Source organism: Saccopteryx leptura, chromosome 1, assembly GCF_036850995.1.
Source record: "Saccopteryx leptura isolate mSacLep1 chromosome 1, mSacLep1_pri_phased_curated, whole genome shotgun sequence".
NCBI classification, from domain to species: domain Eukaryota; kingdom Metazoa; phylum Chordata; class Mammalia; order Chiroptera; family Emballonuridae; genus Saccopteryx; species Saccopteryx leptura.
Window position 1 is genome coordinate 303,272,484 of NC_089503.1, and position 17,031 is coordinate 303,289,514.

Consider the following 17,031-nt stretch of genomic DNA (forward strand, 5'->3'; position numbering starts at 1 on the left):
AGAAATCTGTCCCTTATCTCCATCAGCTCCTTAGCCCAGCCTCTATCTCATTCCCTCCCAAGGAAACCCACACCTCACATTCCACAGACAGACTCCATCCCCCCACTACTTCCGCTATAGGCTGGGCAGCTCTGCAGGGTTCTGATCCAGAAAAGGGAGAGGACAGCCCCACCCTGCTGACCCCACCCTCCAGGAATGAATTTATGTTTCATTGTTGGTGGTAACCATAGAAATGACAGGTGACTGTGAGTCAGATGGTAATAAACAAGATCCGTTACTAACAGAAGTTGCCTAGGACAACCTTGGATGGGGCAGAGCCTTGGATTTCTTGGTTTGGCCTCTGAGAACCTCCAAGAACAGTAGAGTCGACTGTCATATTAAGTAATGCCAATGGTTACCCAAAGCAATTTATAAATTCAATGCAATACCGATTAAAATACCAATGACTTACTTCAAAGATATAGAACACATATTCCAAAAATTTATATGGAACCAAAAGAGAACACGAATAGCCTCAGCAATCTTGAAAAGGAAGAATAAAGTGGGAGGTATCACACTTCCGGATATCAAGTTATACTACAAGGCCATTGTACTCAAAACAGCCTGGTACTGGCATAAGAACAGGCATATAGATCAATGGAACATAACAGAGAACCCAGAAATAAACCCACACTTTTATGGACAACTGATATTTGATAAAAGAGGTAAGAGCATACACTGGAGTAAAGACAGCCTCTTTAACAAATGGTGTTGGGAAAATTTGGACAGCTACCTGCAAAAAAATGAAACTAGACCACCAACTTACACCACTCACAAAAATAAACTCAAAATGGATAAAAGACTTAAATGTAAGCCCTAAAACCATAAGCATCTTAGAAGAAAACAGGCAGTAAGCTCTCTGACATCTCTTGCAGCAATATATTTGCCGATTTATCTCCACGGGCAAGTGAAATAAAAGACAGGATAAACAAGTGGGACTATATCAAACTAAAAAGCTTCTGCACAGCTAAAAACAATAAGAACAGAATAAAAAGACAAACTACACAATGGGAGAATATATTTGATAATACGTCTGATAAGGGGTTAAATAACCAAAATTTATAAAGAACATGTAAAACTCAATACCAGGAAGACAAACAATCCAATCAAAAAATGGGCGAAAGAAATGAATAGACACTTCTCCAAAGAGGACATACAGATGGCCAATAGGCATATGAAAAAATGCTCAACATCACTAATCATTAGAGAAATGCAAATTAAAACCACAATGAGATATCACCTCACACCAATCAGAATGGCGCTCATCAACAAAACAATACAGAACAAGTGCTGGCAAGGATGTGGAGAAAAGGGAACCCTCCTGCACTGCTGGTGGGAATGCAGACTGGTGCAGCCACTATGGAAAACAGTATGGAGATTTCTCAAGAAATTAAAAATTGCCCTGGCTGGTTGGCTCAGTGGTAGAGTGTCGGCCTGGCATGTAGGAGTCCCAGGTTCGATTCCTGGCCAGGGCACACAGGAGAAGCACCCATCTGCTTCTCCACCCCTCTCCCTCTCCTTCCTCTCTGTCTCTCTCTTCCCCTCCTGCAGCCAGGGCTCCATTGGAGCACAGCTGAGGATGGCTCTGTGGCCTCTGCCTCAGGCGCTAGAATGGCTCTGATTGCAGCAGAGCAAAGCCCCAAGATGGGCAGAGCATTGCCCCCTGGTGGGCGTGCTGGGTGGATCCCAGTTGGGCGCATGCGGGAGTCTGTCTGACTGCCTCCCTGTTTCCAACTTCAGAAAAATACAAAAAAAAAAAAAAAAAAAAAAGATATTAAAAATCGGACTGCCTTTTGACCCAGCTATCCCACTGTTAGGAATATACCCCAAGTACACCATAGCACTGTTTGAAAAGAAGAAATGCACCCCCATGTTTATGGCAGCATTGTTTACAATAGTGAAGATTTGGAAACAGCCCAAGTGTCCGTCAGTGGACGAGTGGATTAAAAAGCTTTGGTACATATATACTATGGAATACTACTCAGCCATAAGAAATGATGACATCGGATCCTTTACAACAACATGGATGGACCTTGATAACATTATACTGAGCAAAATAAGTAAATCAGAAAAAACTAAGAACTATATGATTGCATACATAGGTGGGACATAAAAATGAGACTCAGAGACATGGACAAGAGTGTAGGGGTTATGTAGGGGGGGGAGGAGAGGCAGAGGGTTGGGGGAGGGGAGGGGCACAAAGAAAACCAGTTAGAAGGTGATGGAAGACAATTGAACTTTGGGTGATGGGAATGCAGCATAATCAAATGTCAAAATAACCTAGAGATATTTTCTCTGAACATATGTACCCTGATTTATCAATGTCACCCCATTAAAAATTAATTAAAGCTGTTAAAAAAAAAAGTAATGTCAACGAACACAGGGAAATTATTTGCCATTCTCAGGACCCCAACTCCCACTTGAACTGAGTTCCCTGTCTGAGCTTCTTTGCAGTCCACAAACTCACCATTCTGTCTCTTGACTCTTGACTTTTCTACTTGAACTTCCAGTTTCTTGAAATTTTCTTAATTCTTTTTACTTTCGAAACACCTATTTGACCTTTAAATCTCAGGCTCTTTCAATGTCAAGTCCTTCTCTGATACCTGGGACTGTCAGGAACCCAGTAAAAGCTGGAATCTTATTTCTCTCTCACTTAAATAAGGTTTGGAGATGCAGGGTGCTCTCCCTGGAGTCTTTGATATCCAGGCTCCTTCCGTCTCTGCTGGCCCTATAGGGACTCTGTCAGCCTCCTGGTCCAGTGCCGGAATCCAGCCCCGGGGGGAATCCAGGGGTCCCACAGGAAGAGACAGCGTTGGCACGAATCGAGTGAGAGAGCTGAATTCTTTTTTAGCATTCACTGCCAGGCATCTCTGCCAATGGCTGGTCTAGCTTTATTTTTATACACACACACTAAGTTACAATAACATGGTTTTCAGAATACATTGATTAATAATTGTTTTTGTTTCACTATGGTTACATATTTCTAGGCAACAGTTAATTCATTTCTATAAGCGATAAATCAGGTGGTAAGTCATTCTAAGTATAGTTATACAATAACTTGAGCAGCAATAACAATATTGGCGCAAACTTCTAAAAGGTCAGTACTGATTAATAACTCTACCTTACCTAATGTCCTGTTGTCTAGTCAAATTTTATTTATCTACTATATTCATACACTAGTTAAGTTCTAACTTTATTTTTCTCAGAGTGTTCCACCACCTGCAGGTCAAGTATGCAAGAAGAAAGGAAAGTTTCTCTACTCTACCACATGAAAAGGCTAGGGAGGTAAAATAATGAATTAAGTGAAGGCTGAAAGGTGCTTCTGTGTATAGTTACTGTTTCCTACCTATTCATAAGTCACAATCTATTTTTTCTAACATGATTAATAAGAAGGAATTCTCCTACAAACTTAACCCTTTTCAAGGGATATCATAGCCAGCCTCTTATTTCTATGAGCCCAGGCAAAGGGGCTTATAGGCTTTTCTGTGGAACTCACACCCTCTGTCTCATTTCCAAAGAAATTACTATGAATCTACAGGGAAAGCATGGTGCTATTATTCCTGTGCCATAAATGATAGCACACACACCCAGAAAAAGGGGGAATAAAAGGCCAAATTAATTCAAAAGGGGAAGTATCGTTGTGCCTTTTCTCTGCTGTGACTTTGTCAACCAGCAGCTGTTGATCTTCTCTGCTGTGACTTTGTCAACCAGCAGTCATTGATCGGCTTCCAACAATCCAGGATGGCAGGACCTGTATCCGGACAGCAGGATGGAGAGAGGAACCAGTAGAAGAGGAGCCGACGACTATGCTGTAAAACAAGGCATTATATGCACCATGATACTCAGCACAGTTAGAAGGCAATTGATTTTCACCATCATCTCCTTCCTGAAATATTCCTGCCTACAGTCAAGGCATCTTCCTGGTCTCTTGACATGAGCCACTGTTCCGACACATTATAAAAGAAAGGTAGAACTCTTATCAACCAAGTGCAAGAGCAGAGTCGTGGAGACAGTCTCCCTTCACCTGTCACCGAGGGCCAGCAATATGGTACATTGTCTATACAGAATTTTAAAGCAATAATCAACCAGAAACCGGCTGCTCTATATTATCACCTTGACAGCAATTTTAAACAGCAGTGATAACACATTCCTCCCATAAGAAAACATCTTGTTGATCTAAGTTTTAAATCGAAACAAATGCTGGGATATTATTGGCTTTTGAGGGACACCAAAATTTTGTCACCCCGAAATATGCCTTTTGAGATATTGATCTTAAGCTAGTTATTAAGAAACAAAAGACTCAAAAAAGAACTTTTGACCCTCCCCCCTTCAGAGAAACAAAACTGGTTAAATAATTATAATATAAACTGAAATTGGCAAATAGGGAGAAATCTAGCAAAGCCTGTTTGTTGGCCTCCCCTCTGTGTCCCATTGTTTCTGTACAGCCCAGAAAGAATTTGTTTACCACATATTTGCTTGTTCTTGTCTACCTGTGAATTGCCTATTTTTCCTTTGAAATCCCAGACTCCTGTCCCTTCTCCTTTGTCCAAAACGGCAAATAAACCTCAACTGCCTGATGCTTCTTGGGTCTTATATCTTACAGCACCCCATAAGTACATCCTTAATAGATTCTAGACCTTTTCTCCTCTTAATGTCTCCTGTTAATTTGATTATTATCCCAGTTAGAAGAACTTAGAAGGTGGGAGAAAAGTTATTTTTTTTCTTCTTCATACTTTTGATAATAGATAAATTTCTAATTAACATTTTTTTATAACTTATCCTTTAAAAAACATTACATTTTACATAGAATTTCATTCAAGAAACTCTAGTTATCAGTGGGTCCCTGGAGCCCCCAACTCAGCCACATGGGCTGCTTTGCAGAATGAGGTTATGAGGGCCCCTCCTTTGGAATCACCCAAACCCCCTTCATTGTAGGTGGGCACTGCATCCCTGCAGAACTGCATATCTCTGCATTTAAACAGTGTATTCAAAGGAAACAAAGACCATTGTTGTAAACCAGTAGTCGTCAACCTGGTCCTTACTGCCCACTAGTGGGTGTTCCAGCTTTCAGGTGGGCGGTAGCGGAGCAACCAAAGTACAAATAAAAAGATAGATTTAACTATAGTAAGTTGTTTTATAAAGATTTATTCTGCCAAACTTAGCAAAAATCTGACATAAAGTACTTGGTAAGTAATTATTTTTATATGCTTTAACTTGCTGTAACTCTGCTTTATAAATTTTATAAAGTAAAGTTACTTCCCTACTTTATAAATCACCATTACTGTGGAACCGGTGGGCGGTTAGAAAATTTTACTACTAACAGAGATACAAAAGTGGGCGGTAGGTATAAAAAAGTTGACTACCCCTGTTGTAAACACAAAGAAATAAATCAAGTTATTTTACCTCTACTTACTTATACTTTTAATTTGTGTTTAAAATTGAAAACAGGCCCTGGCCGGTTGGCTCAGCGGTAGAGCGTCGGCCTAGCGTGCGGAGGACCCGGGTTCGATTCCCAGCCAGGGCACATAGGAGAAGCGCCCATTTGCTTCTCCACCCCTCCGCCGCGCTTTCCTCTCTGTCTCTCTCTTCCCCTCCCGCAGCCAAGGCTCCATCGGAGCAAAGATGGCCCGGGCGCTGGGCATGGCTCTGTGGCCTCTGCCTCAGGCGCTAGAGTAGCTCTGGTCGCAATATGGCGACGCCCAGGATGGGCAGAGCATCGCCCCCTGGGGGGCAGAGCGCCGCCCCTGGTGGGCGTGCCGGGTGGATCCCGGTCGGGCGCATGCGGGAGTCTGTCTGACTGTTTCTCCCTGTTTCCAGCTTCAGAAAAATGAAAAAAAAAAAAAAGAAAAAAAAAATTGAAAACAGTAAAAAGGAGGGTGAATTGCAAGTTGGACTATTTTTATTTGGTAAGGACATGAAATGTTATTTTACTTTATTATTGTGGTGTTAAAAAATACTCTGTGCTATTGTCACACATCTTAGGTACACCTTTGCCTGTCATCCTCACAAATTTTATTAAGCTTGGAATGTGAAAGCTTCATAGTCCCAAACAAAAAGACACCAAAATATCAGTTTTGGTGAATTCTCTTTAAATGTAATCACCACAGACCCGTGGTAGGTCCTCATATCTTCTCTGTCATGTATATATTTTTGTTATGGGCACAATGTGAAATTAAAAAGATCTTTTGGGCCCTGGATGGGAGGCAGAGTGGATAGAGTATTGTTGTGGCGTGGAGGTCACCAGTTTGATCCTGGTCAGTGCACATATGAGAAGCAACCAATAAGTACAGAGTAAATGGAACAGCTAAGTAGAACAAGTTGATGCTTCTCTCCTTCTCTTTTCCCCATCCTCTCTCTCAAACAAATGGGGGAAAAAAAGGAGATATTTTGACCCATGTTGGAATATTGTGGATTCAGATATAGAGTGAGGCAGCAGGAGTGATGATGGTATTCATTTCCATGGGCCCCAAATTGTCCAAGAATGCCTGCTTCCTGGTAGATAAATCCCTTGAGCAAAAAGCAATGACATACTAAAAGTAATGGCACCTTGTATTATGCAGGTGACAAACCCATGGCAGAGCTCCAGGCCTTATCTATTTATCTTAAAAACATTTATCATTCTTAAAAAGCATCTGGGCAATGACTATGGGCTACTGAGCGTGCTCGGTGCCTTTGCTTGGTTCTCAGTGGTTAGAAAGAGCTTGGCCAGCACTCTCAGCCACCCTGTCTGGGTCTGTTCCCCTTCGCATATTTGCATGACTTCAAGGAAGAGGAAGTGAAAGTTTCACATTTACTTTCAACAGATGAACATGACATTTTTAAATAAAAGGAACATATATCAGAGGCACTTCAGTGTTTCATATTTTTGTAAACATTTACTGACTTGTAGAAAAAATTTGTTCAGTACCTTTTACCCCCAAATTATTGGATAAGAGAAGGTCACATTCTTTTTTTCTTTTTAATTTGGGCACATGTCTCTTGCTTGCTGTCATTCAACCATCACTTACTGACTCCTTTGTTTATTCCTACCATTCCAAAACCATTCTTACCATATTCTTATTAGATTAACTTAACAACACTATGATGTGATCCTCCTAAAAAAAAATGCAGTTAACAATCATTATTACATCTTTTGTAAGCCTTTAACTTATTAATACTATAATCTCTTCATGTTGTTCATTAGCTCTGAGCTCTAATTCTTTTAACAATAAATAGTCATTTATTCATTGATACATTCTACTTATAGTATATCATAAACATGTATTGTGCTTATAAAATATCAGGTGATATTCCAAGCACTTTATAGTACTAGCTTATTTGGTCCTCACCATGACCATAGGAGTTAGGTACTATTACTAGAAAGAGTTTGAGGCACAGAGAGATTAAATAACTTGTCAAAGGCCACACAGCCAATCAGTGGAAGAACCAGGATTCAAATCAAGACTGCCTGACCCCAGACATGAGCACTACACTGCCCTTCTGAAAAATTTAGGGAAGTCACGGGATGTTCTGCCATTCTCATGGGGAAGTACAATCCTAATAAAATGTTTCCATTTAAATTCAATGTGAATTTAAAATATAATTCTGTTTTGATCAATTCTAAGGCTATGCAGAGAGAGTGTGAGCGAGAGCAAGTGGGGCAAAATGATAATAAAGGATGAACCTAAGAAGGGGTATAAAAGAAGTAACTATTTTTTGGCAAAAAAAAATAAATTTTTTTTTGTAAGCGAGAGTGAGAGACAGATGGACAGACTGACAGGGAGAGAGATGAGAAGTAGGGAGATGATACAGTCACAACAAAGACCTTAGCAGATCCCACAGGCAGCTCTGGGGCTAGGATGGCCCGGCAGAATTGTTCCAAGCTGGAACAAGAGGGCTCCAACTTTATACTTCCACATTAGCTGGTCATTGAACGTAGGCTGCCTCAGATAGGACCTAGGGTAAGGCAGCTTTTCAGCTACAGTAGTCACTGAAAGGGAGACTCAGCTTTGAGTTGTCAATGTTCACTATGTTCCCACTTTACAGAAAAGAAAGTTGAGGTACATAGAGATTAAACAGTTTGCCCAAGGTCACATAGCTTTAAATGGTGGCATCAGTTATCTATTGCCACATAAGTGCTGCATAACAAACACCCACAAAACCTTGAATTGCTAATGATAATTATTTACTTTTGTATGTGAGTCTATAGGTGGGCCAGGAGTTCTGCTGATTTGGGCAGGCAGGGCCAACCTCAGCTGGGCTCACTCATACATTTGGGGTCGTGGGTCAGTTTTACTCTACCTGGCCTAGAATGGCCTCAGCTGGGATAACTGGACTTTCCTCCACATGGTCTCTCATCCTCCAGGTTATCCTGGGCTTGTCTTCATGATGGTGGGAAGATTCTGAGAGAATGAAAGCACCTTAGGCCTTTAGGACCTAAGATTGGAACTAGTGCATCATCACTCTTCCACTCTATTGGCCAAAGCAACTCCAGACCACACCCAGGGGAAGATGCTCCCAGAGAGTACAGATCCACAGAGCACGGAAACCCAGGGACAGTCTACCACAGAGATGGAGCCAGGATGCGGGCTCTTAAGGGCCAGATTCTTAACCATTATTCTACAGCCACCTGTCAAATCTTTTATTAGTATCTATTTCAAGTTCCATCAATTTATGTGCCCAGCATTTGATGGACACCGTGAAGGGACAAGGTCCTCCTTTTAAGGAGCTTACAGCATAGCTTAAGAGACAAGACGCCCACCAAGGAAAGTTTGGTAACAATAAAGTCAAGACAAATGGTAGCAGCAGGAATCAAGGGTAGGAAAGGGTACTGTGGGTTGGAGAATCGGGAGGACTGGGGGCAGGAATTGATCTGGGTCTTGCAAAATGTACAGAATTGAGTCAGATGGTAAAGAGGGACAAATAACTTTACTTCTTCCTCCCTTCCACAGGTACTGACAGAGAGGGGAAAAAAGGGAGATGGAATGAGGGACCCAGGAGGAAAGTAGTTTTCTAAACCTCCTCTCAGCTGTCTATCAGCCCCTTAGGAGTTCCTTCTACCTGCCTTGAGTGCTCACAGACAATCATATTCAATTCTTATGTGGGTTTACTACCCACCTTTTGAGCATGGTGAGCTTCCAGAAAAATCTTTGGTTTTACTAACAGAAGGATGGATAGCACTCCCAAAGGGAAGACGAGTAGATGGCTCTAGAAAGGAACGGGAATGCAGCTATGGGAGGAAAAGCAAGCAGGAAGAAGGGATGGAAGGAAACAGAGAGTGGGAGAGGTCTGAACAGATGCTATGAGGAGTAATGTTTTGGGGTCAGGGACTGATGTGTAGAGATGCTCTTTTGGGAAATATTGCTGTGCGGTGAGCCACAGAACCTTGTGCTTCAGGTCAACAGCCTTTAGCAAAGACCAGTGTCACTTCTCAAGCCTTTGAGAGTTATATTTCTGTTACTTTGAATGCTGGGATGACCTTTAGGGTTGAAACGAGGCAGTCAGTTTTCTGTGGTTTTCTTGCCCTATGGCAGGCTTACCCATCGCAAGCACATTTTTTCCCCTATACAATAGTGGTTGTGGAGCGAGGCAATTTGAGTTCAAACACTGACTTTTCTTCCAGCTAATTCCATCATCTTGAATATGGAATGGAACCTCTCTGAGCCTGTTTCTTCATTTTTTATAAGAGGATAATGTCTAACTCATAGGGTTTTGTGAATATGAAACGAAATGTGTCACCTGACCAGGCAGTGGCACAGTGGATAGGCTGTTGACCTGGTATGCTGAGGACCCAGATTTGAAACCCTGAGGTCACCAGCTTGAGCGTGGGATCATAAGTGACTCCGTGGTCACTGGTTTGAGCCCAAAGGTCACTGGCTTGAAACTTGAGGGTGCTGGCTTGAGCAAGGCATCACGGACTCAGCTCAAGTCCCCTGGTCAAGGCACATATGAGAAAGCAACCAATGAACAACTAAGGTGCCGCAGCTACAAGCTGATGCTTCTCATCTCTCCCTTCTTGTCTGTCTGTCCTTATCTGTCCCTCTCTTTCTCTCTCTCTCGCTCTCTCAAAAAAAGGGGGGGAGAAAAAAGAAAAGAAATGTGTCAAGTGCTTAATTATGCTGGCACATAGAAATTGCTTTATTAAAAAGATAGCTGGTATTATTATCATCATCCTAAAATTTAGTCTTATTGTCCTTGTTTTACATATAAGGATAAACACCTAGAGAAGTCAGGTCTACCTGCCTCTAAAACACTTGTAAATGGCTTGCTTTTCAGCGAAGACACTGACATGAGAAACAAGAAACAAAAAACAGTAGGAAGGCATAAGACCATGAGTGAAGGATGAGAAGGACTGATGCAAAATTAGGGTGGAGACCAACATAAAATGGGCACGAGGTCAGAGGAAGACACAGGCCTAAATGCTCCCAGAGACCTTCTGTCTGGAGGCCAGCGGTCGGACTAAATGCCCGCTCTGAAGCCTTGTTAGATGCGGGGGTTGGATCCCAGCTGTCACGTATGCGGGCTTTGTGGCCCTAGCCACGTTACCTTGTAATGTTACCTGGGAAACTCAGTCTTGCATCTAATAATGGGATAATACCAGGAGTGCCTATCTCTCTGAGTTGCAGTAAGGGGGAGGTCGATTAGTCTATGCTGAGCATTCAGCACAGGCCTGGCACTCTGGATGGGTCCTGAGACCTAGGTGCCTGCCTGTGTGAACCCGAACTGAGAACTTTGGTCTCTGAAGGATGGGGTTTTGGGTCCTGCTAAAATGACCCGAATTGTGGTTCAATGATCCAAAGAGGAGTTCACAATACAGAGAAAGATATTTTCCAGAGCATGAGGAAATTACTTGAAGCTTAAGCTGGAGGTATTTGGGTCAGACATACAAAAGGACTTCCTGAAAATCAGGGTTGTTAAATTAAATTAGAAATAAGGATTTAGGACTGCTGTGCTAGCATCTACTCTCAGAGTGAAATATCTGCCTGTCTCCCTGGGCTGGGCATGGTGTGTCATAATGAGATGGGCTGAGACAGCCATAAAACACATGTGCCCTGAGCAGGCCGTGACCCTGGGCTAAGTGATATGGGTCACAGAGTTAGTAGTAGTTGACCATAGTACAGAGTGGGGCTGTTTATAACTTTGAAAACTGACCCAGAACCTTAAACTTCTTAATTACTTGTACTTTCGCTCACCCTCAGGGTAAGGAGGTAGAGACCCCATGTCAGTACAGACCTGAGACTGGAAATCAAACGACTGCTTAGAGCTGAGGGGACTTGAAGGAAGTGACCACACTTTCACGGAATAGAACCACTTGAAGGCACAGACTGAGAGCAGCATTGCTGGAGGTTACCAAGCAGAGGCAAGGGTCATCTGCCACCGCTGTCAACCAGCACTCCTGCATGGGGAGGAATGTTGGATTGCAAGGCCATATCGGTCCTGTTCAACTGGGAAAGACCAGGACTTGGGGGGCTATCTACTCCTCGCTCCAGGAACCATCAAATTTCATTGCATTTCCAGGGGCTGCCACTAGGGGAGACCATGGCTCCCAGATGCAATGGGGCAAAGATAGACAGCTATGAAGTAAAACACCCCTAGAGGTCACTCCCTTTTGTTACGTTTTTGTCATTCTTGAGGGCCTGCGCTGCAAGACAGGAGAGAAGAGTGGGGAACATTCTCCCAGGTGGGGGACTCAGTGTCATCGCCTTCGCCTCATCTGCTAAGGAACCTGTCAGGGATTCCTGAGCCACAAAGGCCCTATTGGCCTGGCTAAAATTCCACAGGCCCCCTGGGGGCTTGGTCAGAGCACACACCTGGATATTCAGACATCTGACTCCAAGCTCTGCTCCCAAGGAATTCCAAGAAGGCAAACCTACCTTTGGAGCCCTCTCCTCTTCTTCTATCTACACCCCCCCTCAGCTTCCACCGGAGGCAAAGGTCCCGTGACCTCACAGTGCCCCAATCTTGGTTTAAGGTAAGAAAAGTATCTGATAAACTAACCTCTTCACACTAAGACAGAAAGAGCCCCTCTAACCCCCCCCCCCCAGGCAGGCATTGCTAAGCCATCTTAGTGCTCTTTCTTCTGTGCTCTTTCTTCTGATTTCTCCACTTCAATAATCCATAGAACAGCGGTCCCCAAACTTTTTACACAAGGGGCCAGTTCACTGCCCTTCAGACCGTTGGAGGGCCGGACTATAAAAAAAACTATGAACAAATCCCTATGCACACTGCACATATCTTATTTTAAAGTAAAAAAACAAAACGGGAACAAATACAATATTTAAAATAAAGAACAAGTAAATTTAAATCAACAAACTGACCAGTATTTCAATGGGAACTACGGGCCTGCTTTTGGCTAGTGAGATGGTCAATGTCCAGTTCCATATTTGTCACTGCTAGCCGTAACAAGTGATATGACGCGCTTCCCGAGCCATGACGCGTGCATCTGGCGTCACTGGAAGTAGTACTGTACGTGAGCGACGCTGTGCTTTGCTCCTCTCACTGACCACCAATGAAAGAGGTATACCTTCCAGAAGTGCAGCGGGGGGCCAGAAAAATGGCCTCAGGGGGCTGCAGTTTGGGGACCCCTGCCATAGAATCTTTCTTAATAGACTAGGGAAACCACTACTAATCCATCAGAATTGACACGTGAGCAAGGTAAAATTTGTATGACTTGTTGGTCTGAAAGGGTTAGAGCCTTCAGAAGGGGCACCAAAGAAATGCTTAAGCGACAGTAATGAACCAGGTATGCCAAATGGAAGTTATGGAAAAATTCCAGTTATTTACAAAGCAAAGGCAGGAATAGAGAGATGACAGAGTAGGCAAGTCTACCTAAATGTCGATTCTATATGATTCTAGCAAGTCAACGCAGCTCAAGTCCATAAACACCAACCCAGAACCTTATACTTCTTCTTTTCCTTTTTTTTTTTATTTTTCTTGTGATAGAGACAGAGGGAGGGACATATAGAGACAGACAGGCAGGAAAGGAGAGAGATGAGAAGCATCAATTCTTTGTTGCAACACCTTAGTTGTTCATTGATTGCTTTTTCATATGTGCCTTGTGGGGGAGGGAGGCTTCAGCAGAGCGAGTGACTCCTTGCTCAAGCCAGCGACCTTGGGATCAAGCCAATGACCATGGGATCATGTCTATAATTCCACACTCAAGCTGGTGACCCTGCACTCAAGCTGGATGAGCCTGCGCTCAAGCCGGCAACCTCCCGGTTTTGAACCTGAGTCCTTTGCAACCCAGTCCAATGCTCTATCCACTGCGCCACCGCCTGGTCAGGCTTAAACTTCTTAATTACGTATACTTTTGGTCACCATGAGGCTGAGGTGCCCAGGCCCCACTAGGAGCTGGTCCCTGCCCTCAAGGAGCTCAGAGTATAGTGAGGGACACAGACATATATATGCAGCAGTACTAGGCAGAGTAAGAGCGATGCCTTTTGGAGAAACACAGAGGCCGAGGCAGTTGAAAACCGGGAAGAGAGTGATCACTCTGGCTGGGGGAGCATCAGGAAAATTTTCCTACAGGAAGCAGTTCCTGAAGGGCCTTGAAGGACGAGGAAGTGGAGATGTAAGAACAGTATGGCATCTGAGGAAAAGTGCTTGGGCAAAGGCGTGGAACTAGGGAAGCCAGGCAGATGCAGAGAGGAGGGACATGTCCAGGGGTAGAGCAGGAAGTATATCAAGGTCACATTGTGGATGTCCTTGAATACCAGGAAGAGGGTTTGTCCTCCTAAGTCACCACCCAAAGATCAGCTGCTTGGAAGATGGAATGTCCCCAGAAGTCCATTTATGCAGACTTTTAGGAGGCCATTGAGAAAGCCTGCCCTCTCCTCCTTTCTTTTTAACCATGCTTCTATACATCTCTGTCTTTGCTCATGCTGTTCCCTCCTCCCGAAAAGCCCTTCCCTCCTACTCTGCCCAGCAAACTCATCCTTAAAGTCCCAGCACAAAGCTCACCTCTTCTATGAAGCCTTCCTGATTCTCATATGTAGTTATTAGTCCCTCCAAAGTGTTCCCACAGATCTTGGTTCGTTCTTTATATGTATAACATATATCAACATTCTGTTCACCATTAGTCTGTCTGTCTCCTCATATTAGTCTGTAATCTCCTGGAGGTCAGGGGCTGTCTCTTTTTCCAGGAACAGAACAATCCCTCATACTAGGAATATATATTCTGTATACTCTTAGTGCCTTGAGCAGAGGAGTACTACCAATAAGCATGAAAGGAAGGGAGGGAGGGAAGGAGGAAGTAAAAAAGAAAAGAAGAGGGCATCAGTTCTGGACTAAGACACTGGCAGCTGTGACCAGTGGCCTCACCTCTCGGTCATGCCTCACAGGACCTGGCACCCTCCACACTGAGCCCTCAGCTTCCCCAATCCCCCACTCTAGGCCAAAGAGGACACCCTTCCTCTCAGCTGCCTCCATTTGTGCCTGCTAGCACCTCATTAACCCAGATAGCTGGCTTGGCCCTGCCCTCCAAGGTGAGGACTGGGCAAAGCCCAGAGCCCAAGTGAGTCCTCCTTGACCTTCCCGCCTGTGAGGGAGGGGAGAAGAGACTTGGGTCCCCTAGGCCAGCCCCAGAAAGTTACCTCGTGCTGTGTGAGATAGAAGCTTTTGACCCTCAGAGCTCTGAGCTTGGACAGACACCTTCTCATCAGCTGTGGAGTCCAGCTGGGGCCTGACAGGGGTATCTGCACTAGGAGAGAAAGAGGCATGGAGCAGGGATAGGACTAAAGCTAAAGGTGTGAGGAAAGTCCGGGTTGGCCAGCAAGAAAAACAGGTATCCAGGTTTCCTCTCTGGGCCAAGGGCCAGGTGCTCCCCAACACCACTTGATGGGGGCCAACCCTCCAGCCTCCTAATTCTTCAGGCTTCATTCAGCAACCTGAGCTGTGTCCCCTCAGCCTGTCACGCGTGTCTTCTCTCCATAACACAGAAGGGGCTAGGAAAAAACAGAGGTTGTGCATGCAACAATCTGGCAACAGGACCAAAACAGAACATAGGAATCCCGCCTCCCAGCCTACACACTTACAGGCCACACCTCCAGCTTTAGGACTCCGGCTTTCCCGGGAACCTCTCCTCCCAGAGAGGCTGAAGACAGGCCCTGGGGCAGTAGGTGGAGACTGGATCCCAGCCTTGAGGGAAGTGACAGGGAAGTGAAAGAAGTGCCCAGGCCAGGCTAGCCAGCTCACCCCAGAGTGCTCTAAGTCCAGGTTTTTCTCTGGTGTTCTTTCCATTTCCCCCTTACTCTTCCTTCTGCCTCTTTCTGGGAGACATTGGGGGAGAATCCTTGGCACCGGCTCTCTGTGCAGTGTCATTTATTACTGCCGGTAATCACCATCTCCTGGTTTCTTATCGGCTCTCTTTCCCTCGTGGCTACTCTTGTTATCCCTGGATCAACTGATCTCTTTCTCTCTCTCTCTCTCTCTCTCTCTCACTCTCTCTCTCTCTCTCTCTCTCTCTCTCCAACAACAAAAACAAGGTCTATTCACACACACACACACACACACACACACACACACACACACACACACAGTCAATGGGAAGAGAAAAGGGCCTCTCTCCGCTGCAGTTCTTGCCCTAAAACCCTGAAATCCGTTGGGAGGCAGGAAGCAGGAGGTAGGATGCAGGGGCTACAGGTACAAAGAACTCTTCTAACCAACAGAGCAATCCCAGAAGAGCAAGCTCAGGTATCAAAAGGCAAAGAAGAGGAAGATGGACAAAATTAGAAACCAACAAATGATAAAGATTCCTCTCCTAAACAAAATAGCCATCAGAGTCAGAGTGAGGATTAGAACACTTCAGATCATTTATGCCTTTAGCATGCCAGGCAGGAGAGTGGACAGCTTTCCCCTAGTGATATGAAATTATACTTTTGAAAGTGGTTTTGTAAATTTCAGAGTACTCTACAAATGTAAGTTATACCTGAAACCTCTATAATTTTATTAATCAATGTCATCCCAATAAATTCCATTAAAAAAAGATGTATCAGTTCCTGCATAGCCAGTTTGCGGGAGGAAGACCACAGGATAGGGTGGAGAGGGGGCACTCAGACCTGCTCCTGCTGGCATTGCAGGGTCTTTGGCTTCATGATGATGAGTATATATGATCACACATCCATGGACATTCTGAGTCCCAGTATCCACTGTTTCTGTCAGACAATGTGTCATGATTTGGGGATGTGAAAATGTGGTCCTTTCATGTCATGCCCAGCAAGTGCCCTTCCGTGGGCAGGTCTGTTCCCTCAGCTGCTGCAGGAGCTGAGACAGCCCTGTGAAGCCTGGAGTGTGCCTGTTTGCCATGAAGTGTGAGGGGCCCCCATCTGATGCTCCTGTCCTCCCACCCCAGTCTCAGATCAAGGGAGAAGTATTGGGTCAGGGGCCTGGCACCAGAGGCGGTCCCCAGAGCAAAGGCGAAGTCCAGCCTTCCACAGATGGCTTGGGCAGTGAGATAAGGGTCATACTTTGGACTCCATGCCAGAGAGCCCCACGATGTTCCCAGTGTCCCTGGGCCCTATGTTTCTTCAGTTGACTGTCCTGCTCCCCTCCCTGGTTAAAGGAGGAAGACGAGGCAGAGGAAGGAGGGGATAGCCGAGCACTCAGGGCACCCAGAAAGCGAGATGGCACCTACCGCAGATCACTCGTTGGTTCCCCGCGCCGCCTCCCCCAGCGCGCCCAGCCCCGCGTTTATGCCTCATTACTCCGGCGCCTCCCCGGGTCCGGCCGAGAAGTGGGCGCCTGAAGACGGCGCGCGGCTTCCGCCCTGCAGCTCGGGCTCGGGCCAGGTGGGTGGTGAGCTCAGGTGCAAAGGAAAGAGGAGAACGAAGATCCTCCGAAGCGAGCTCTCCTTCCCGAGAGGGTGGTGCTGTGTCCCGGGCAGGGGCTCCTCAGTCCCCAAGGCCCCACGGGCGCCCTCGGTGCGCGGCTGGTCCAGCGCCCACGGAGAGGGGGCGGTGCCTGCGCGCGTTCCCGCCCCCCTCCCGCCACCTTCCCTCCCGCCCGGCCCTGCGCTGC

General features: G+C 45.2%; 1 long non-coding RNA gene across 2 annotated transcripts; it reads right to left on the minus strand.

Moving 5' to 3' along the window:
• Nucleotides 1–3,421: 3,421 nt before the first annotated feature.
• LOC136386174 (uncharacterized) lies at nucleotides 3,422–16,953 on the minus strand. 2 transcript variants are annotated; one of them, XR_010747904.1, is made up of 4 exons: nucleotides 16,649–16,953; nucleotides 15,051–15,153; nucleotides 14,610–14,960; nucleotides 3,422–3,848 (listed from the first exon to the last, which is right to left on the minus strand). It is a non-coding gene; the product is annotated as an uncharacterized lncRNA (long non-coding RNA). The 2 variants fall into 2 exon arrangements; XR_010747901.1 differs by lacking the exon at nucleotides 3,422–3,848 and having other exon boundaries at nucleotides 13,342–14,960; nucleotides 16,649–16,945.
• Between the last annotated feature and the right edge of the window lie 78 nt (nucleotides 16,954–17,031).